Here is a 22284-nt window from a genome sequence, read left to right on the forward strand (position 1 = left end):
GTGAAATGATTTCTTTTGTCAGAACAATGTTGTCTGGGATTCGGTGACAGTGAATAGGAATTCGGTAAGTACATAGATCGTGGTGATGGCAGAAGCATTGCCTACAGGGAAGGCACATCCCTGTCTAGAATGAGTGTCTATTCCAGTGAGGACTAGTCACTGCTCCTTTGATGATGGAAGGTGTTCAATAGAATCACTATTGGTGGCTGCTATTCCATCCATGGTATGGTGCTGTGTACCAGGGTTCAGTGTAGGTTTCTGCCAGTTGGTAGGCTGGGCACTTAGCAGTGGTAGTAGCTAGGTTATTCTTGGTGAAAAGTCCACATGCTTGGACCCCTGCATAACCTCCATCCTTGCTTATCATGGCCATTTTATTCATGAGCTCTTTTAAACAAATTTCAGGCTAGCTGAGGAAAGAGGTTGGTATACCCATAGTGGCTCATCTTGCTTGCCTGATTATAGAGGACTATAATCTTATGTCCTACATGAGCATTCACATGGAAAAGAAATATCCCTATATTCTATGTCTATTATTAAGTGGATATATCCACATGCCTCTTTCCTAAACCTCCTTGTTATCAGTTCTTCAGTCTTGTATCTTCTAGGTCACTAACCTCCAGCCCTTGAACCTGTGTAGCCCTAAATATATAATCATCTCTCCTTCCAGGCAAAGTGCACACCAGATATGTGGCTTGACTTTCTGCCCACTGGGAAGATTTATCCTCCCTATCATCCTTCACAGCCACCCCTGAATGGGGTTATGATTCTGTAGCAGTTGACTTTCATCTGGTGCCCACATATTGTGTGGCTGCATCTCTAAACAAGGCTCAATTTTTTGCTTCCTTGATCAAGCAGAATTTCGTATAAGACCATAGGTGTGAGTGAAGGAGAGATGGCACTAGAGGAGATAGCATATTTATGTAACTCATTTGTGCTTTCAGTGTCTGCTCAAGCTAGGTCTTGTATAAACCATATCTTTTTGGTGATAAGCATCATTTCCCACATCTAAATTTATGGGTTGACCTAAGAGTTATCCAATTCATAATGGGCAGCTCAGGTCATCTTGTCACTTGGTGTTTCATGGACGGGTACTTGAACTCAATTAGGTCACAGTGGCATTCAGTATATACCAAAACCTGGAAGTCTGCACTATGATTCTTCTATTGAGACTTGCCAGAGGCTATATGTAGTATTCTCGTCCTACACCAATACCTCCATCATTATTGGATCTGCTGGGACATAAGGCTCAATTGGTGATAGAGTACAAAAGTCCTGGACAGAGTTATTTTTTGTTCTGGGCCCCACTCAAAGTTAGGAATCTAAATTATTCACTAAATTAGTTAGAGTGACCGACCCAAATGTGGTGTATATTGCTTTCAGAGTCCAAAGATACCCACAATGGTTACTTCTAGGTGTCAACTTGATTAAGCCACAGTATTCAGATATTTGGTCAGGCATTATTCTAGAGTATTCTGTAAAGGAGTTTTTAGGTGGAATTCACATTTAAATCAGCAGATTTTGGGTAAAGTTGATTATCCTCCATAACGTGGGTGAGCCTACATATTCAGTTGAAGGTCTGAAGAGAGTAAGCCTGACCCTTCTGGAAGGAAAGGAATTCTGCCAGTACTCTGCCTTGGGACTTGAACTGAAACACTGACTATTCTCTGAGTCTTCATCCTGCCTGCCCACCTATAAGATTTTGGACTTATCAGTTTCCACAATCACATGAGTTAAAGAATCACCCATTCCCCATTCTTTTTTTTTTTTTTTAAGTTTATTTATTTATTTTGAGAGAGAGAGAACACAAGTGGGAAAGGGGAAGAGAGAGAGAGAGAGAGAGAGAGAGAGAGAGAGAGAGAGAGAGAAAGAAAGAAGGAAAAGAAAGAAAGAAAGAAAGAAAGAAAGAAAGAAAGAAAGGAAGGAAGAAAGAATCCCAAGCAGGCTCTGCACCACCAGCACGGAGCCTGACACAGGGCTCAAACCCACGAGCCATGAGATCATGACCTGAGCTGAAGTCGGATGCTTAACCAACTGAGCCACCCAGGCACCCCAAGAATGATCAATCCTTAAAATAAATCTCTCTCTCTCTCTCTAAATATATGTTACAACCTATTGGCTCTATTTCCCGAGAATGCTGACTGGTACAGATGCCTCTTACTTAGTGGTTGCAAAATACACCAACTTGGCCCTTGTTTGGGAATGCAGATTATAAGATGAAGGAGGAACTTCAAAGTGAGAAAATAAAGGGACAAGGCTGGAACCCCATGGGACAGCAACACAAAAGCAATAGAGAAGATAAACTCGAAAAGGGGCTGAGAAGGAGTTTGAGGCTATAGACAAGGAAAAGAGGAGGAAGGAGAGGCATGTGGGTAAGGTCACTGAAGTCAAGAAAAGAGAAGCATTTCCAGAATTGATCAGTGAATTAACAGTGGAGAGTTCATTGGTAACTTTGATGAGAAATGTTTCAGAACCCAGTTGTGGTTGCAGGAGCAGGTTACTGTAGTATGAGGAATAAGTGAAGGGGTAGTGAGAATACAGTCAATACAGTTAAGTTGCCTCTTAACTAACCAATCAACCAACCAACCAACCAACCAGAAACCTGGCTTTGTAAAGGATGGGGTAGATGGGGTGGTCTGGAGTCTGAACTCCCCTTCCTCCTCCATTTGAGTGGAGAAAGCCCTGAATGCATGAATGGCTGACAGAGAGGGAAAGGTTGAAGATACAGACAGAAAGCATATTGCTGATTGAGTGAGACCTCTGAGAAGGCTGGGAGGGCTGACATCCAGAGCTCTGTGTCATGAGAGTCGGCATCCAGAGGGATTATTCTACAGCCTTCACAGAATGATGATTTGTAATGGAGCTTGCAATCTGTTTACCTTGTCTCATAAATATAAAATTTCCAAAACAATATTTGGAAGTACCAAAAGGTGGCTTTTAAGAATTGTTGATTCAGATAAAAGGACATTGGTAAATTGGAGATGTGGTCAGAAATAAATGGAACAAAGCTGGGGAAGGTTAATTACAGAGCTGTCATACCATGGGAGGAAAAATACTGGGTAAGGACTGGCTGGGATCTACGAGTTATTACGAGGAGCTGAATATGAGCCAGCAAAGAGAAGTGTGGTTTAAAAAGCATTCTGGAAGACAAAACTTTTTTTAAAAAGTTTGTTTATTTTGAGAGAGAGAAAGAGAGAGAGAGAGAGAGAGAGAGAGAGAGAGAGAGAGAGAGAGAGAGAAACAGAGAGTGCAAGCAGGGGAGGGGCAGAAAGAGAGGGAGAGAGAGAATCTCAAGCAGTCTCCATGTTCAGCATGGAACCTACTCGGGGCTCGATCTCATGACCTCAAGATCACCACCTGAGCTGATATCAAGAGTCTGACACTTAACCAACTGGGCCACCCAGGGGTCCCTGGAGAACAAAATCTTTTAAATGCACATTTTATATTTAAACATCTAATGTGAAGTTGTGCATGTTGTAAATATTGCTGATTTGGTTTAATTTGTTGCTTCTGGTCTGACCTCACTAGGTTATACTCTTGAGAATTATTTGGGTAAAAGTGGTGATGGTTTATGCTGAAATATCCAATATCTAATGTTCTCTTGCCTGACTCCTTAGGCCATGGTTCATCCATGCAACATGGCTGGTTAGGGTGAAGCTTGTAGGCAGTGGTGGTTAAATGGAGTTTTGTTGTTTCTTATGCAACACTAAGCAGCCTGCATGTGGCCCACATTTTTTATTTAGGTTTTACTGAATAGCTGATACTAATCACCAGATCTAAGCTATTCGGCAAATGACACCAGTCATGTGAAGACTAAAGAATAATGAATTCATCTTCTACCCTGAGCATTATTTAGGTCTCTTATTAGTAAAAGTGTAGCTTCCACTATTAAAGAGTGTCATGAAAATGTTAAGAGAGGACCCCAAAGATGAGGTGGGAACTGGAAAGTAAGACCAGATAATAACTATTTTAGAGAAAGGAGAAGAATGTGAGGGGGGATTTTTATAAACTCTTCAAGTACTTACAAAAAAACGCGACCATCACAGCAGATACAAGAAAAGGTTTAAAACCACACTGATTTTTGTCCTCACATTTTTGTTTTCTGAAAATTTTCTAGAAGAACCATATGTTTCTTTTGGATTTTTTTTCTTCAGCATTTTACTGGGGAAAAATTTCAAACACACAGAAAAGTTGGAAAACAGTGCAATATACACCTGCACGCCTACGTCTTAGACTCAACAGTTGTTGACATTTTTCCACATTTCCTTTATCCTTGTATAGTTTTGTGGAATCATTTGAAAATATGTGATAGACATTATGATTTTTACTCCTACATACTTCAACAGGTGTTTCTGAAAAAGAAAGGGATTGGACAGAGTTGTGTATTGCAATTCCATATATTATTACATTCAAGAAAATTAACAGTGGTCCCCTAATATTATCCAATACTCAGTCCATTTTCAGATAACCCCAATTTGTATCCCAGATATCTTTCATAACATTTTTTTTGATGATGGTCCAATCAAGTTATCACATTTCTTTGTTTGTCTCTTTAATATGTAGCAGTCTTGCCAGCTTCTTGAGTTAAGGTCAGAAAAAATAGATGCTAAAAAACAGGATGTTTTCTAAAAATTTTGCATATGTTACTTCATTTGGTATTTGTAGTCATAATTATGATTAAAATGTGAACAGATTTTTAAAAATGGAAGAAAATTTAAAATGTTACCTCTGTATTTGAGTCTATTAGGTAATAATATTTTTTTGCTTTTATTTATTTATTTATTTATTTATTTATTTATTTATTTATATTTGCCAAGTGTGTTTTTAACAATGAATGTGCAATTAAAAATGTGTCCAATGGAACTAGAGTGTATTATGCTAAGAGAAATAAGTCAGTCAGATAAAGACAAATATGTGATCTCATTCCTGTGTGGAATTAAAGAAACAAAACAGATGAACATAGAGAAAGAGAAGGGAAAATAAGATAAAAACAGAGAGGTAGGCAAACCATAAGAAATTCTTAAATGCAGAGAATAGACTGAGGGTTGCTAGAGGGAGGAGGGAGGGAGATGGGCTAGATGGATTATGGGTATTAAGGGGGACACTTGTGATGAGCATTGGGTGTTTTTTTAAATTTTAATTTTTAAATTTTTAATTTTTGTTTATTTATTCATTTATTCATTCATTTTTAATAGGAAATTTATTGTCAAATTGGTTTCCATACAACACCCAGTGCTCATCCCAACAGGTGCCCTCCTCAATACCCCTCACCCACCCTCCCCTCCCTCCCACCCCCCATCAACCCTCAGTTTGTTCTCAGTTTTTTTTTTTTAATGTTTTATTTATTTTTGAGACAGAGAGAGACAGAGCATGAATGGGGAGGGTCAGAGAGAGAGGGAGACACAGAATCCAAAGCAGGCTCCAGGCTCTGAGCTGTCAGCACAGAGCCTGATGCGGGGCTCGAACTCACAGACCGCTAGACCATGACCCAAGCCGAAGTTGGACGCTTAACCGACTGAGCCACCCAGGCGCCCCTGTTCTCAGTTTTTAAGAGTCTCTTATGTTTTGGCTCCCTCCCTCTCTAACTTTTTTTTTTTTCCTTCCCCTCCTCCATGGTCTTCTGTTAAGTTTCTCAGGATCCACATAAGAGTGAAAACATATGATATCTGTCTTTCTCTGTATGACTTATTTCACTTAGCATAACACTCTCCAGTTCCATCCACGTTGCTACAAAAGGCTATATTTCATTCTTTCTCATTGCCATGTAGTATTCCATTGTATATATAAACCACAATTTCTTTATCCATTCATCAGTTGATGGACATTTAGGCTCTTCCCATAATTTGGCTAGTGTTGAGAGTGCTGCTATAAACATTGGGGTACAAGTGCCCCTATGCATCCGTACTCCTGTATCCCTTGGGTAAATTCCTAGTGGTGCTATTGCTGGGTCATAGGGTAGATCTATTTTTAATTTTTTGAGAAACCTCCACATTGTTTTCCAAAGCGGCTGCACCAGTTTGCATTCCCACCAACAGTGCAAGAGGGTTCCCATTTCTCCACATCCCCTCCAGCATCTATAGTCTCCTGATTTGTTCATTTTAGCCACTCTGACTGGCATGAGGTGGTATCTCAGTGTGGTTTTGATTTGTATTTCCCTGGTGAGGAGTGACGTTGAGCATCTTTTCATGTGCCTGTTGGCCATCCGGATGTCTTCTTTAGAGAAGTGTCTGTTCATGTTTTCTGCCCATTTTTTCACTGGATTATTTGTTTTTCGGGTGTGGAGTTTGGTGAGTTCTTTATAGATTTTGGATAGGAACACTTTATCTGATATGTCATTTGCAAATATCTTTTTCATTCCGTTGGTTGCCTTTTAGTTTTGTTGGTTGTTTCCTTTGCTGTGCAGAAGCTTTTTATCTTGATGAGGTCCCAATAATTCATTTTTGCTTTTAATTCCCTTGCCTTTGGGCCATTGGATGTTACATGTAAGTAGTGAATCACTAAGTTCTACTCCTGAAACCAATACTATACTATATGTTAACTAACTTGAATTTAACTAAAATGTTAGAAAGAAAAAAACATGTGTCCAAGGTTGAGGTTAGACTAACAGAAGGATTACACAGCAGTGAAGGCAACACTAAACATTTAAACACTGAAGTAGCTGTTTGAGCAGACTGTTGAGTTAGATGTAATGTTTTTAGAGATAAGAATGATTCCTACCTATCTGGTATGGGTAGGAGTATTTCGCCTGAGGTGACAGGAGAGATATTAACTCCCTTTTTTTTAATGCTGTACAAGCAGTTTATAAACTAGCCTGTTGGCATGTTGGCAGTAGAGTGGAAGAAGCTTGGATTTGGGAGTTTCAGACTCAGCTCTGCCACTTATTAGCCATTTGGCCTAGACAAATTACTTGACTCTCTGAGCCTGCTTTCTCGACTAAAAAATGGGCACAATTACATCTCACTCGACTGTTGTTAGAATTAGCAATTATAAGCAGTGTATGAAAAGTAGCTGATATCATAGTTATAATTCAGACATAATTTAGCTTAAACAACACCTTATTTAATATTTATATTGAGTAAGAAACTGTCATAAGGTAGTCTATAATAATATGTTATATACCATTTTCTAGTTTCAAATTAAAAAAAATTTTTAACATTTATTTAATTTTGAGAGGCAGAGAGAGGCAGAGCATGAGCAGGGGAGGGGAAGAGAGAGAGGGAGACACAGAATCTGAAGCAGGCTCCAGGCTCCGAGCTGTTTGTTAGCACAGAGCCTGATGCAGGGCTCAAACCCACCAACTGTGAGACTATGACCTGAGCTGAAGTTGGACACTCAACTGACTGAGCCACCCAGGCGCCCCATAGTTTCAAAATTTTAAAAAATACACGATCTCAGGGCACCTGGCTGGCTCAGTCAGTAGGGCATGCAACCCTTGATCTCAGGTTGTGAGTTCAAGCCCCATGTTGGGTGTAGGATTACCTTAAAAAAATACATGATCTCATTTGATTCTCACACTAACCCTTAGAGCTAAGTACTTGTCTCATCTGCTAATCAGGGAGGAAACTAAAACTCTGAGAAGTGAAATGACTTGTCCAAAGTCACTCAGCTAAGAAGGAGCACAGTAAGGTTCTGTGATTGCAAATTCAATATTAAAAAAAAACCAAAAACCTCCTTATAAGGAAGTGTATAAAATCCTTATAAGGAAGTGCATAGAATCAAAGAGGCTTTAAAGTTTGTTTCTTCCAATTACTAGGTATATTTGGATGAAGTGTACATTTTTCAATGCTGAATTCTATTAGAAGAGTTTATATGATGCTGGCTGGTAGGCATTCTTATATTGCTGATTAGGTTGAATGTTACATGTGTGCTCATTATTTAAGCTAATAAGCTAAAAAAGATATCAGGAATAATTGAAACCTACATATAAATGAAAACTTACATCTTATTTGTTTTTTAGAAAGAGAGAGAGTGTGCACGTGCCAGCAGGGGAGTGACAGAGAGAGAATCTTAAACAGGCTCCACACCCAGTGTGCTGAGCGAGATGCAGAGCTCAGTCTCGTGAGATCATGACCTGAGCCAAAATCAAGAGTTGGATGCTTAACTGACTGAGCCACTCAGGTGCCCCAAAACTTACATTTTAAATGTTTGTATATCTAAGGGTTTATGTTTTGGGAGTCAACCTAGTGCAGTGGCACATGCATAGGGATTGGAGTCAAACAGATCTGGGTTTAGGTGCTGGTTTTTGAGTTCTGTGTCCTTGAGCTAGTTACTCAGTGTGACCCCAGTGCTATACTATAGGGTGGTTTTGGTAATTGTGTGAGATAATGTACATTAAATACCTGCACAGTGCATATATGCACAATCAGTACTGGTTCATCTTTCTTCATCAAATCCACTAGTTTTCAATCATTGGACAAGTTTTTGAAGATGTGAGACATGACTGTGGTTTCAGTAATGTTAAATTATGCTACAAAGTAGCTACAAAGTAGCTTTTCCTCTCTGCCCATTCCTGCCCAAGTTTCCCTTGAAAGGCCCCAGGGAAGTCTTGGGATAACTCCCTTCTGCTTATATGAGATTTTAATATTTCCTGTAGCTATTCAGAAGTGAAACAAAGATTGTTCTGCTTCTCTATTATTGAAGAATAAGCCATTTAAAAATCATAAAAATTGGGGCACCTAGGTGGCTCAATTAGTTAAGTGTCCAACTTTGGCTCAGGTCATGATATCAGGGTTCATGGGTTAGAGGCCCACATTGGGCTCTCTGCTGTCGATGCGGAGCCCCCTTGGGATCCTCTGCCTCCCTTCCTCTCTGTTCCTCCCCTGCTCGCTCTCTCTCCCTCTCTCAAAAAATAAATAAAAACATTTTAAAAATTATAAAAATTATATAGGGTGAGAAATTCGAGCAGAGCTTGGCTGGGTGATCCTTCTCCTCCATGTGGTACTGACTAGGGCCACTGGTGGTATTTAACTTGTGGTGTAGAAAGTCTGGGATTCTGGAAGGCTTCATTCACTTATCTGGCCCAGTGGTAGATACAGTTAGAAGGCAAGGCCCAGGTGGGTCTCTCTTCCTCCCCATGTAGTCTCACAACTTCCCCACATGGTCTTTCTAGCAAAGTTGTTGGACTTTTCACATAGTAGCTCAGGGCTGTAAGATCTGTGGTTCCATGAGACAGGAAGTAGAGCTGCCTATCTCTTAGAGCCTGGGCCCAGAACTTGGGACATTTACTTCTAGCATATCCTATTGGCCTTTGCAGATTCAAGAGGAGGGGACACAGAACCTACCTCTCCCTGCAAAGAGTGGCAAGTAATTTGTCATGAAAGCACCTGAATACCATATGCTTGAAGAGACTACATGTCAAAGGGGCACAATGCAGATTTCCAATAAACACAGTTACGTGCTAGATACTTTGTTGGGATAGCTGATCACTTGTGAATCTACAGCCGCAGATGTTCCTATGCACTTCTCCATTCCATTAATGGGTGGAGAAGGTACCTGGAATCTGCCCTTTACTTCTAGTTCTGTGAATTGCTTCATTATACTTTCATCTCTGCCATCCCTGATCTGATGGAATAGGAGATGTAATCTGTTACTCAGATATTACTCAAATCTCTGTATAACTCACCACTTCTGGGAAATCTTCCCTAGACAAAACAGGAATAGCTAGCTTTCTCTCTCTGCTGGAGAGATGTGTATTGTGTGTCTTTAAAACTTTTCCAAAATTCAGAACAAAGAGAATTATTATCAGAAGGCACACTCCAGTAAATTGTGCTTTGTTAAATTAAAAAAAAAAAAAAGAGATGAGTACTCTTCAGGTGATAGTGTTACACTCTACAGCTTTCAATCAAATTTAATTTCTGAGTTGTTACACTTAGTGATACCTCAGATGCTAATCCTTTTTAGCAGGTTAGTTGCTGTCTCAGTAGTTTTTGGAAGGTAGTAAGCAGCAATCAAGATTAATTATATTTTAGGTTAATTATATGTTAATTATAGTTATATTATACTATATTTAAAAATGTACAGGGTAGGTCTTAATTTCTAATAGGGCTTACCATGCATAACAGTTCTAGTTAGTCTTTTTGTTTAGCTGTGAATAAATAGAAATCTTATAAAGAATAAAGCATCTACTCACTTTCCTTTTAAAAAGTCAAAGTCCAATCATCCAGAAAAATTGAAATAGCTGATACATTTATGCTTCTTTATTTCAAACTATGGCACACAAAAATGAGTGAGTTCTGACCGTAAAACTTAGTATATTTAGGGTAAACATGTCCCCAAACTCGACTTACTGTCTTATATACAAATGTACTTAAATATTACTGTCTCTAAAATGACACGGAGGTTTTACTGAAGTCAGAAAAATGATAAAAATTTTTATTCTAGCCTAAAACCTGTCTTGGTACTAACCAGAGGAAGTTAGGTGATTGTTTGTGAGCTAAATCAAGAGTCCTTAAACTCCATTATACAAATGATGCACTTCCCCCTTTGTATTGAGTTTAATGGCTTCACTCTTCAATAAAGCTGGATCCTTTGGCACATGCTTAGGAGACAGCCAGTGGTTTAGAGAGAGATTGCTTTGAGTGCATTGGAGCAGCTGAGGGACTAACACTACTGAGAAAGGAAAAAGGTCACTTCTGGAGTTAAAATAAGACAGAATGCATTTTTGGAGGAAATAGTGGCTGGAGACTGTCAGAATTCTCAACATCTCATGCTAACACATTCTTGCTCAGTTTTCATTTGTACTTTGGAGGTGCTCTAGAAAGCTTAGACAAAAATAATTACAATACAAACGTATAGTGCGTTTTTAGCCAGCCCATATACAGGAAATTCTCTGTTGGTGTAGGAACTGTTCTGATGTTCATTCCTTAAAGATTGCTTTTATTCCTCCTTGGTCGGGATGTAGGGGGAGGAGTTAGTGAAGAGTCCTCGTTTTATTTATCTCTATCCACACTCTAAAAGCGTTTGAATCATTTTTGAGGAGAATCTGGGGGTGTTTGTATATGTTCTGGGCAGTGCTTGGCATTGTGCAAGAGACTGATGAGCAATAAGCAATGGTAATCAGCACATCTCCTTTGCCAGTGGAGCAGGGAGATCGCTGCTATCCTCTCAGCAAAGAGCAGACTAATAAGCAGGGATTCGGGCCAACCTCTCCTTTCCGAGGCAGCTTCTTGTTATTTACTCTGGCTTAATGAATGGCCACCAGCTGGCAGACACAGCAGTTTCATAATATTTGCACACAATTTGTTTGGGTCAGTTTTTAATTTCTCTTTCCGTTTGAAGCCAGGGTTACCCGAAGGAGAATTCAGAGAAACTCTGGAGACAGAGGAGCGGATTTCGTTTTCTAGTGATTTCTGGGAGGAAATCTGGGACGCGCAGGGTGAAATCGAGTATCGTTTGGTTAAGGTTAAAAAAAAACAACAAAAAAAAAACCCAACCAGTGTGGGGGCCAGGTGGTGCTTCAGTGGGAGGGCCATGCAAGACGAAACCAGCTTTGGGGTAAGGAGGGAACGAGAGCAGGGCTAATGAATGAAGGGAATTCCGCTGAGCCTCCAAACCCTGGACTCCCACCCTCCACCTAGCTGCGGGACTTTGCCTCGGGAGGAAAGCCCCGGAATCCCAAGCTAGCTGCACGCTGGGGCTTACCGGAGCCCACGGACGCGTGCGCCAGGGCAAAGGCGGCGGGCGCCTGTCCCTTTAAGGGGCCGGTCTCCGGGCACCGCCGGCCCAGACGCCGGGACGTGCCGGGGGCCGCCCCGCCCCGAAGCCGCCCGTTTCCTGCCGGGCGGCGCGACGGCACCTGAGCAACTGCGGCGGCGGCGGCGGCGGCGCCTCTGAGCGGGCGGCCGGGGCTGTAGTGCCCGTGCCGCCGCGTCTTCCCGGTCTCCTTCCCCGGCTGCTTAGGGTAAGGATGAGCAGGCCGCTCCGGGCCGGGCGCCGGCCTTGGGGACCAGGGTAGGGAGTGCTGTGCCGGCCGCGGTGTCCCAGGGCGGGCGGGAGGGCCGCGCCGGACGGGGGGCGCGGCCCCGGGGCCCGGACACCGCCCGCCGCTGCCACAGCCCGCTGGGTAGGCCTCGGGCACCGGGTCGCCCCTGTGAAGCTCCTGCCTGGGTCGGGCCGCCTTGGTGGGAAGGCTCCGAGGGACCAATTGGCCTCGCCCGGCCGCCCAGGGCCCGACCCCGGCTCCGCCGCGGCGCCTACAAGTGTGGCCGGGGAGTCCCCCGGGGACGTCTCCCGGTGCGAGGTTGGCCGGAGAGGGCCCTGGGGTGACCGAGGCGCCTATTTTTAGCTGGGCCTGTGGGCCCCCAGGAGGAAGGCGGATTACCGCCTCTTCGGCCGGCGGACAGAGGGAGCGCGTCTCTGGCGGCGTCCCTGGGCCGGAGCTGGGCCATGCTTACGCCATGCTGGAATTTCAGTTCTCGCTGCCCCTCCGGATACTTAGGGAACCGGTGCTGGCCCTCTTCCCAGTGCCCCCTCCCACCGCCGGGTGCGTGTCCCTGGGTCACGGTCGGGAAGGGGGGGGGGCAGTTGGGGCTGGGAAAGATGCGTTTGGGGAGAGTTTGGAAAAATCTCTGGACCGCCCTCGAGACGGGGGAAGTTATCCCTTCCTCTCCCTGAGGGGTGTGTCTTCCTTAGTGATTCCCCCTCCCCCTTCAGTTTCCAACAATGAGAATTTTGGCGTTGGGGAGCTAGGCAGAAAACCAAACCGGCAGCCTAGGAAAGTCATACGGTAATCAGACACCAGGTGTGGGATGTGCAGCCCCGCACGTTGGTTGTCGAGGAGCATGTGTGCACCAGAGAAGGGCAGCTCCCGGCGCCGGGAGCGGCATCCTAACCTTGTACAGCTGCGGCTTGATCAGGTTAAAGAGCGGGCTGTTTACTTTTAGCCTTTCCTTCTGGGAGGAAGGAGGAATCGAAATTCGTAGTTGGGCCTGTATCAGAAAAGGATTCCTTAGAAGGTATGTGAATAGGCACTGCTTAAAGAGCTAACTGTTCCAAGTTGTGGGTTTTTTGAGATGCTTTGTGGAAAGTCTTGAAAATTTTAGACAGCCGTAGCCTGCTATAGATAAACACCTTGGGGTGAACAGAGCACTTTGAATTGTTTAGGAATTGATTTAAAAATTGAGTTTTTGCTAAATTAGGTTGCACTTGTTCTATCTCACCTAGTAGGCAAATGGCCACACTGCCTCCAGCTTGGCTAAAACGGTTGCCAACAAGACTGGGATGATCTTTGCAAGAATAACACTGAGTACTTTGGAGTTGATCTGTATTTGGGGTAGACGTGCCCTGCTGTAGGCTTTCATATTTACTGTGCTTTCTGATAAACAAGCTCTCCCTCCTCCCGTTTCATTCAAAGATCTAACAAGAAATAGCTGGGTTTATTGTTTGTAGGTTCTAAGAAAAGTTCATCTTCCTCTGTAAAATTAGAAATATCTTTTCTAATTTTACAGCATGAGCGGTCATAACTATCTCTGTCAAGTGTGCTTAGAGAATGCAGTGTTCTATTTACCTTTATGAGACTCATAATCACACTGAAGCTTAAAATAAAAGAAAGCCAATGAAAAAATTTCTTTAAATATTAAGCTCTTTAAAATTGTAAGGGATATTGAGTATTAACCTTTTCTTGATGACTCAGGGTCAACATTCCGAAGAGTCATTAATTTATGATTTTGTTCCAATTTAGGTTTTTCTGTGTCATCCCTTAGCATCAGTAGTCTTTTCTGCTTGATGCAAGTGTTTTCTTGGGTCTCTGACCCCAAGCATCCTTCCAGTTTGTAGGCTTTAATGTGGGAAGAACATTTTAATAATTAGCTGTTAATTAAGTCAATATGGCTTTTTAATTTTTTATTTAATTTTAAAAAATTTTTAATGTTTTTTGAGAGAGAGAGAGAGAGAGTGTGAGTGGGGCAGAGAGAGAGGGAGACACAGAATCTGAAGCAAGCTCCAGGCTCTGAGCTGTCAGCACAGAGCCCGGTCCGGGACCGGAACTCATGGTGAGATCATGACCTGAGCTGAAGTCAGATGCTTAACCAATTGAGCCACCCAGGCGCCCAATCAATATGGCTTTTTTAAAGTGCCTAAGAAGTGAACGCTTTTTTGAAGCTTCTATGACTCAAGATTGTTACTGTTATTAAAGTTAAAATAGAATTTTCCTTAAAAATATGGAAGATATAATTTTAGTTAAATATTATAATTTTTGTGTGGCAAAGTTTTTTTTTTAATTTTTTTAATGTTTATTCTTGAGAGAGAGAGAGAGAGAGAGAGCATGAACGGGGGGAGGGGCAGAGAGAGAAACGGAGACGTGAAATCCGAAGCAGGCTCCAGGCTCTGAGCTGTCAGCACAGAGCCCAACTTGTGGCTTGAACCCATAAGCCATGAGATCATGACCTGAGCTGAAGTCAGACGCTTAACTGACTGAGCCACCCAGCTGCCCCTGTAGCAAAGTTTTAATCTAAAGGATCTCATAATACTTTGTAAAAATTTCATTTGTTAGTAAATTTAGTATTTTCAGAAGTACTTTTGGATTTTTCAGGAATCTGACCTCTAATATGTAATAAAGAAATGTAGAGAGACCATGCTTTGCAAGAGCATCAAATATTTGAGGGTAACATCTTATAAGCTGCTTGTTCTGTGTACCCTTTAAGTTTTTAGTTATTTTGAAGGTAAATCCAGACTACTTAGAGGCTAGAAGCGAGTAACTGGTTCTTTAGAAATGACATCAATCACTGTTATGCATAGAGTTGAGTTTCATTCCTTTCTCTTTCCGTTTTTGTTAACATGACTTTGGATGTTCTCATCCTAAAAATGTAGTTTATGTGCAAATCACAGGGAAAACATTGATTTAGATAGGAGTATATGCTACTTTTTCTATACACAAAATTAAAATCAAACGGGGAAAAAATCTTAAGCAATATGAACTGAAGAGTTTGATTAACTTAACCTGTGGTATCTGAGCTCTAGAAAAAGAAAAGTAATGACAATTTATAATTATTTGTATGCTGGGCTGTTGACTTGCTGTTTAAACGAGTTTTTGGTCTTTGAGAGAGATGGCAGTGCAGACCATTTAGGCTTTTTTTTTTTTCCCTCCTCTAATGTTATAGACTTTTATGTTAAAAAGATAAAATAGACAAAATATACTTTTAGTGCTAAGACTAATTTTAGTAGAGACTCCAATAGAAAATAGAGTATTTCTAGGAATTATTTAAGAAATGTTCCACTCCTTTTATAAAAGTTATGATTTAGTATTTTACATATCACTTTACTACAGTCTGATTAAGAACTTTTAACTTAAATCTGGTTTCAGCAAAGTGATTTGTATACAGAGTGGAACTTTAATTTGTTTATACTCCCCTCCTTCAGGGACAGTGTTTTTTGGGTTTCTTTCCTCACTAATTGCTTTGCTCTTTCTGCCTTATGATTCATCTTCTACTCTTGAAGTTGAAGTGCTCAGTCCTTGGTTCACTTTTCTTTTTATATTTCTCTGGTGATCTCATCCAATGTCATGGCTTTAAATACCTATATGCTGATGGCTTCCATATTTATATCTCCGGCCCAGGCTCTCCTTCTGCACTCCAGACAACCTATTCTGCATTTCTGCTTGTAGGTGAAGTACTCAATTCAAACTGAACTTCCATTTTTCTCTTTAAACCTGCCTCAGATACAGTCTAGTCCATCTCATTTGGTGGTAGCTCCATCCAACATTCACGCAAAAAAAAAGTTGGAGTCATTTCTGACATCTCTTTCACACTTGGCGTTCTTGGTTCTATCTTATCTTGAAAATATATCTAGAATCAAGTCACTTCTTACCACCTGTATTGCTTTCGAGGCTGGTCCTGGCCATCTTATCTCTAGACTAGATTTCTGTAGTTAGCCTCCTAACTGGCCTTCCTGCTTCTTCCCTAGCTCCCTTTGGTCTTTTTCAACTCAGAAACTAGATTCTATCACTTCTCTCCTCAAAACCCTGCAATGACTTCTCATAGGCAAAGTAAAAGCCTTTACATTGGCTGTTGTCCCTCTTTGGATCACTTTTTCCCTAAAAAATCATCATGGCCAACCCTGTAGTCTTCAAATCTTTGTTCTTCAAATGTTTTTCAAAAGGTCTATCTTATTTTATTTGAAGCTGTACTCCCCTACTTACGATCCCTGTATCTTGCTCTGTTTTCTCCATGGCACTTGCCACCTTCCAACACTATATAATTTCTTTGTTGATTGTGTTCATTGTCTCTCCTCTGTGTCCCCAACACACACTATAACCTCTGTGAAGGCATGGCTTTTTGTCTGTTTTGTTTATTGATGGATCTTAAGGGTTTCGGTCAGTTCAATAAAGATTTATTAAATATCTATTCATTATAAGTGAATTAAATCCTTATTCTACAGTTTCTCACTGTGATGGATACCTCATTCTTGGATACATATAGTTTTCAGTTTACTCCTTTCCTAGGAGCAGAGAGCAGCAGAAAAGTGGCAGGAGGCTTTTGAGAACCCCTTGTTGGAGGGAGTGATGTTAGAGTGTTGTGGAGATCTTTTGGACCTTCTCTGTGTGATTAGGACCATTGGTTAGATAACTTGCATGTTTTAACTTAGAACATTTTTTATTTGGATCAATCTCTTGTCTTTGAGTAGGGGGTTACTAATCTTTTTTTCTGTAAATCATACCCTAAAAGCATTGCCTATGATTTCTAGTATTGGTTTCTTTAAAATGGAATGAAAATGTAGGCACTGGGAAACTTTCCAAGTTAAAAATCATTCTAGATTTTCCATTCATTCATCAAGGCCTTCCAAAGGATGTAACTTAGTTTTTATAGAAATAACGGTTTTTGTTTTCATTCTCCTATTTAATGGTTTATAGAAATAAGTGAGTATATAGGAGAGTAGACTGCTAGCCAGAAACATTTAGCTTTCTGTGTAGACACCAGCCTATGTATTTTTATCAAGGGGAGAAATGTCATTTACTCCAGTGAGAGAGCTCCTTTAAGATAGTTTTCATGTTGAGTAAGTTTCATAGGGGCCATAGTATCCTAGCTGCCTACCATTATAAGAGGAAAATGTCCTTTATCCATATTTCTTTATTTTGACTGTAACATTTATTTATTTTTTAATGTTTGTTTATTTTTGAGAGTGTGTGAGTGCGTGCACTAGTTGGGGAGGGGCAGAGAGAGAGAGGGAGGGAAACAGAGAATATGAAGCAGGCTTTGCACTGACAGCAGAGAGCCCCATGCAGGGCTCAAACTCATGAACCCATGAGATCATGACCTGAGCTGAAATGGGATGTTTAGCAGACTGAGCCACATAGGCACTGTGACTGTTAGTAACATTTATGATTAGTTACCAGAACTTACATGATTTTCAGTAATTGTCTATCACAAGACTTGATGTATACTACATTCTCACTGGAAAATGTGGGACAATTATTATTTTTGCACGAGTCATTTAATTTGCCAGGGAAACAGCGTGGTCTGGTGTAGTAAGCTGGAGGTCAGTATTTAGGAGACCTACAAGTCTTAGACTTTACTAACTCCAAGATTTTATGTAAGTCCTCCCCCCCCCCCCCCCCCGTAGTTGAATTATATAATGTGTGGTGTAGTGGAAAAAGCATGTGTGCTAGGGAGACTTAAGAGCTTAGGTTCGGCTCTGCTAACTAGTACCACTTACTGTATGTGTGAACTTAACTGTCTTAAACTGCCTAAGTTTCATTTGCCTTGCATGTATTATCTTACTAGTTGCTACATAAGTGATGGCTAATATTAGGGTGCTTATTTGCTGTTAGTCTCTGTAAACACTTATGTACGGTGCCATATATAATCCTCTTAAACAGTTTTATGGGATAGGTACTATTTGGTGGAAACTAGGGAAACAGGTTAAATAATTTGTTTAAAGAGCAAGTAAGAGGAGGAACCTGAATGCGAACTGAGGTATTCTGATCTAGAGCCCATCCTGATTCATTGAACTGTTTTGAAAGAATGCTTTCTAAAGTAATAATAATAATAATGGGGTGCCTGGCTGGCTCAGTTGGTGGAGTGTGTCCCTCTTGATCTGGGGGTTGTGAGTTCAAGCCCCATGTGGGGCATAGAGATTACTATACATGAATGAATAATAAATAGGCACTGTCTATGTGCAATTATCTGTTAGGTATTAGAAAGCTACATTAATGTTATACAGGTTTTTTTTTTTCTCCCAGAGTTAGAGGATTGATTCTTAATGTTAGCGACTTAAATTTGAGGACTTGAAATTTTTCAAGTGGAGAAAATAGTAAAAGCAACTTAAAACCAAATATTATATAAAATGTTTTATGTAGAAACAGTAGGTAGACTATGCTCTTTCTAGATTCCAAGAAATTTTCTCAGGCTTATTTCTGTGAATGTGTGTTATGAGTTACTGCTGTAACTGCCCACTCTGAAGTGGGAACTTTGTCTTCTTTACCAGGGAACTATATTTTTTGTAGTAGGTGGTGCTCAATTTGATGAATGAATGAATGCTTGTTTGAAAATGATTGGGACTCATTGAGCCTTCTGCTTCTCATTTGTGCCATCAGTCTTCTGTTAGCATGGCTAGTTGATTTACATGGAATGCCATGTAAAGTGAGACCAAAAATAAGGGTTTCAGGTTTATTCTTGGGAGCAGAATGGAAAATGATTTAATACACGAATTCCAGCAAAAATATTTTTGTGCATATAGTTAACCTTGTTGATCAGTAATGTAAGTCTTCTGAGTAAAATGTGTGCATACATAATTTAGTGATTGCATGTGTTTAGATCTAGTTATCTTTGAAATAAATTTGAACAGGCTAAGCTGTACATTGAAAGCTCCCCAGTGTTCTGAATGCTATGTTGCTGAACATTTAAGATGTTTTCTTAAATTTTTAATATCCACACACAGGTTGAATTCCTTTATGTTGGTTCTGACCTGTATTCAGTTTATTGGAAGTCATGTTTATTTGAAATGTGTTGTGTAATTCTTTCACATTTTCATAACCTGGATGTCCGAGGGTGGCTGAAGGTTATGAATTCTGTGAAGTGAATTTCTCAAGCTTGTCATATTGGTACTCTTCATATCTGGGTACAGTTTCAGGTTCTCTGGTGTATAATAATCCTTGTGGTTGATACCCTGTTGCTAATGAATGGGAGTAATTTCTTAAGTCCCTTCCAGTTTGACCTAGATATTAACCATAATTTTAAGTTTAAATTGGATCCTTTATAAAAGCGACTTAGTCATTTTGCTCTTTTGGTTGTTGGGGGTGGGAGAGTGTCCAGAAAATTGCATTTAGTTTTAACTTGAATAATGTCTTTCTGAGCTTGAAATTTTTGGAGCAGTTTTCAAGTAAAATACACATTTAAGATTAGCCTCGGAATTCGATGTAAAATATAACCCATGGATTTACCTTGTCTGATAGGGGTAGGGGAGACAAGAAATACTTTATAAATATAAAATAACTGAAATGAACCAGGCTGAATTCTTTCCTGCTTGTCTAGCATTGTTTATATGGTATAAATAGGTGAGTAATTATATTCCATATTCTTTCAGTTTTATTTAAACAAAACATCCCAGCAGCATTTAAAATAACATACCAATTAAAAAAAAATTTTTTTTTGATTTTAGAGTGAGCACAGGGCAGGGTCAGTGGGAGAGAGAGGATTTTTTTTTAAGTTTGTTTATTTTGAGAGAGCGTAAGCAGGGGAGGGGCAGAGAGAGAGAGAGTGGGACAGAGCATCTAAAGCAGGCTCTGTGCTGACAGCAGTGAGCCTGATGTGGGGCTTGAACTCACAAACTGTGAGATCATGACCAGAGCTGAAGCTAGAAAGAGATTGAGAGGTTGAGAGATTTTAATTTATATTTATCTTTATTTGTCATTTTTTTTTATTTTGTTGAAAGTTAAAACAAGTATTGAATGATTCAGGTGTACAAAAGCATATAGAATATGTTGTACAATTTGAAGATGAAATATAAAAGAAATAGCTTTGTACCAAATATCTGTGTACCTTTCACTCAACTTTAAATTTTTTTTGTTAAAAATTAAGTACATAAAAACAAAATAAAATATATGAAAGATAAAGAGTAAGGATGCAGTGAACAGCCTTGTATCTAATACCAGTTCAAGGACATTATCATAACTTTTTCTTTTTGTGCTACTCTTCCCTGCCCCCCAGAAGTAACCATTATGTTATATTTGCCTTTTTTGTTTTTTGTGGGGTTTTTTAAGTATTTATTTTTAAGAGAGACAGAGTGCGAGTGGGGAGGAGGAGAGAGGGAGACACAGAATCTGAAGCAGGCTCCAGGCTCTGAGCTGTCAGTGCAAATCCCGACATGGGGCTCGAACCCATGAACCGTGAGATGTGACCTGAGCCGAAGTTGGACACTTAACCGACTGAGCCACCCAGGCGCCCCAACTTTTTTTGCTTTTATTTTTGTTTTTTGATGACTTTTTTTTATGTGATTTTACCACATCTGTTTCTATCCCTAAAATATTTTTTTTTCTGTTTTGGTTTTGAACTCTATATAAAAGAGATCCTTCTGTATGAGTTCGTTTGCAACTTTCTTTTTACCCTCAGCTTTATGGTCCTGATATTCTTCCACCATTTTGCATATAGCTCTAATTCATTCACTTTCACTGCTGCATGGAATTTCATTATATGAATATTTTTCACTTTATTACCTATTGACGGGCATTTGGGTTGTTTCCACTTTTCTTTTGTTATTATTAAAAACTCTGCTGTGAACATCTTGCATAGGTGTATTGGTACGCTTGCATACATAAATATCTCCAGGATAGTGTTTTTAAAAATGTTTTTGTTACTAACAGTAGGGAATACATTTTACATTATGGGATTCAGTACATTATCAGATGTGCCACATATAGAACAAGAAAGTTTGTTGAAAAAAAACCCACACCTATGTGATGGTAGGACATTTCATTAAAAATAAGATAATTAAGACCCACTAAGTTAATTTTTCTGCTCACTAATGAGTTGAGATTTGCCCTTTGAGCAAATTGTTTTGGACTTTCTGTTTAGTTAGGAGTGGAATTGCTGAGTTGTAGGGGGGGTGCATTTTCAGCTTTATTAGGCAGTGCCAAATTGTTTTCCAGGGCAGTTGTGCCAGTTTATTCCCCTCACTAACGTGTACATGTGATGGCTCCACATTCTTGCCTATACTTGATAATTGTCAAATATTAGAGTAAGCCTCATGATACCTTGTAGGTTTTGCATTTCTGCTTACTGAGAAGAAACATCTTTTCAAATGTTTGCTGGCCATTTTTGTTTCCTTTTCTCTGGAATGACTGTTGATTTTTCTGTTGGATTGCTTTTCTTTTTGATAGGAGTTCTTAATAGGTTCTGAATATTAATTCTTTGCTGATTAGTATCACAAATGTCTTCTCCCACTTTGTGGCTTGTCTTTGTTATATAGTGTCTTTGTTAATAGATAAAAATTTTAATTTTGTTGAATTTATCAGTATTTTCCTTTTATGATTTATACTTTGTGTCTTGTTTAGGAAATCCTTCCCTACCACAAGGTTATAAAGATATTCTTACATGTCCTCTTACAAAGTTTTATGTTGCCTTTCAAAATTCTTTGCCTGGAATTAATTTGTGTTTCTTCTCTTTTATGCTACTGTTTTCTGTAAAATTTTACTGCTTAGCATTTCAATTTGGTTTTTTTAAGGGCTAGAATGTGTGAATTTAGTAGATGCTTTGAAATAAGTCTTTGAATTACTAGTTTTATGCATTGTCCACACCTTGCTTTTAGAGTCATGAGAGTATTAAAATATGGATAGAGTTTAAAGTACGGATAAATTTGAAGTCTCCACTCTCTCCGGGTGACATCATAAGAGATTTGCAAACATTTCCGTGATGCCAGGGTTTGCATCTGGTTTTCTTAAGTTGTTACGGATACTTGTTGTGAAGCAGTCTGGTTAATTCTTTCCTTAAATAGCAGCTCATTGTGCTTGGTATTTCACAATTTCACCACAGTGTACTGTATATGAGGACAAACATCTTTATATCCAACTAGTACTAAGAGTATGTATACTCTGAGGAATATAATCTGAGGAATCTGATCTTCAATTTTGGAAAATTCTCAGCTCTTCAAATATGGCTTCTGTGATTTTCACATCTTTTTTGAAAAACCTAAGTTGGGGTCTTTGTACCTCAATTGCTCTTTCAGGTTTTTTTTTCTCTTTATTTTTCTGTGCCTTATACTAGGTGAATTCAGTACTCTATAGCAGTTTACCAATTCTACTCTGTTCAGTCTGGACTTCATTTTGTCTGTTGAGTCTATTTGCCAATATGTATAGTTTTC

General features: G+C 39.9%; 1 protein-coding gene across 9 annotated transcripts in view; it reads left to right on the forward strand.

The window, feature by feature from the left end:
• The first annotated feature begins 11753 nt into the window (after nt 1–11753).
• The window catches only part of KTN1 (kinectin 1), a 108608-nt gene continuing 98077 nt past the window's right edge, over nt 11754–22284 (forward strand). For all 9 annotated transcript variants that reach the window (XM_027065773.2, XM_027065777.2, XM_027065778.2 and 6 more), the window contains exon 1: nt 11754–11896. The gene's annotated coding sequence lies outside the window, so the exon portion shown is untranslated. The remainder of the gene's footprint in view (nt 11897–22284) is intronic.

Source organism: Acinonyx jubatus, chromosome B3, assembly GCF_027475565.1.
Source record: "Acinonyx jubatus isolate Ajub_Pintada_27869175 chromosome B3, VMU_Ajub_asm_v1.0, whole genome shotgun sequence".
NCBI classification, from domain to species: domain Eukaryota; kingdom Metazoa; phylum Chordata; class Mammalia; order Carnivora; family Felidae; genus Acinonyx; species Acinonyx jubatus.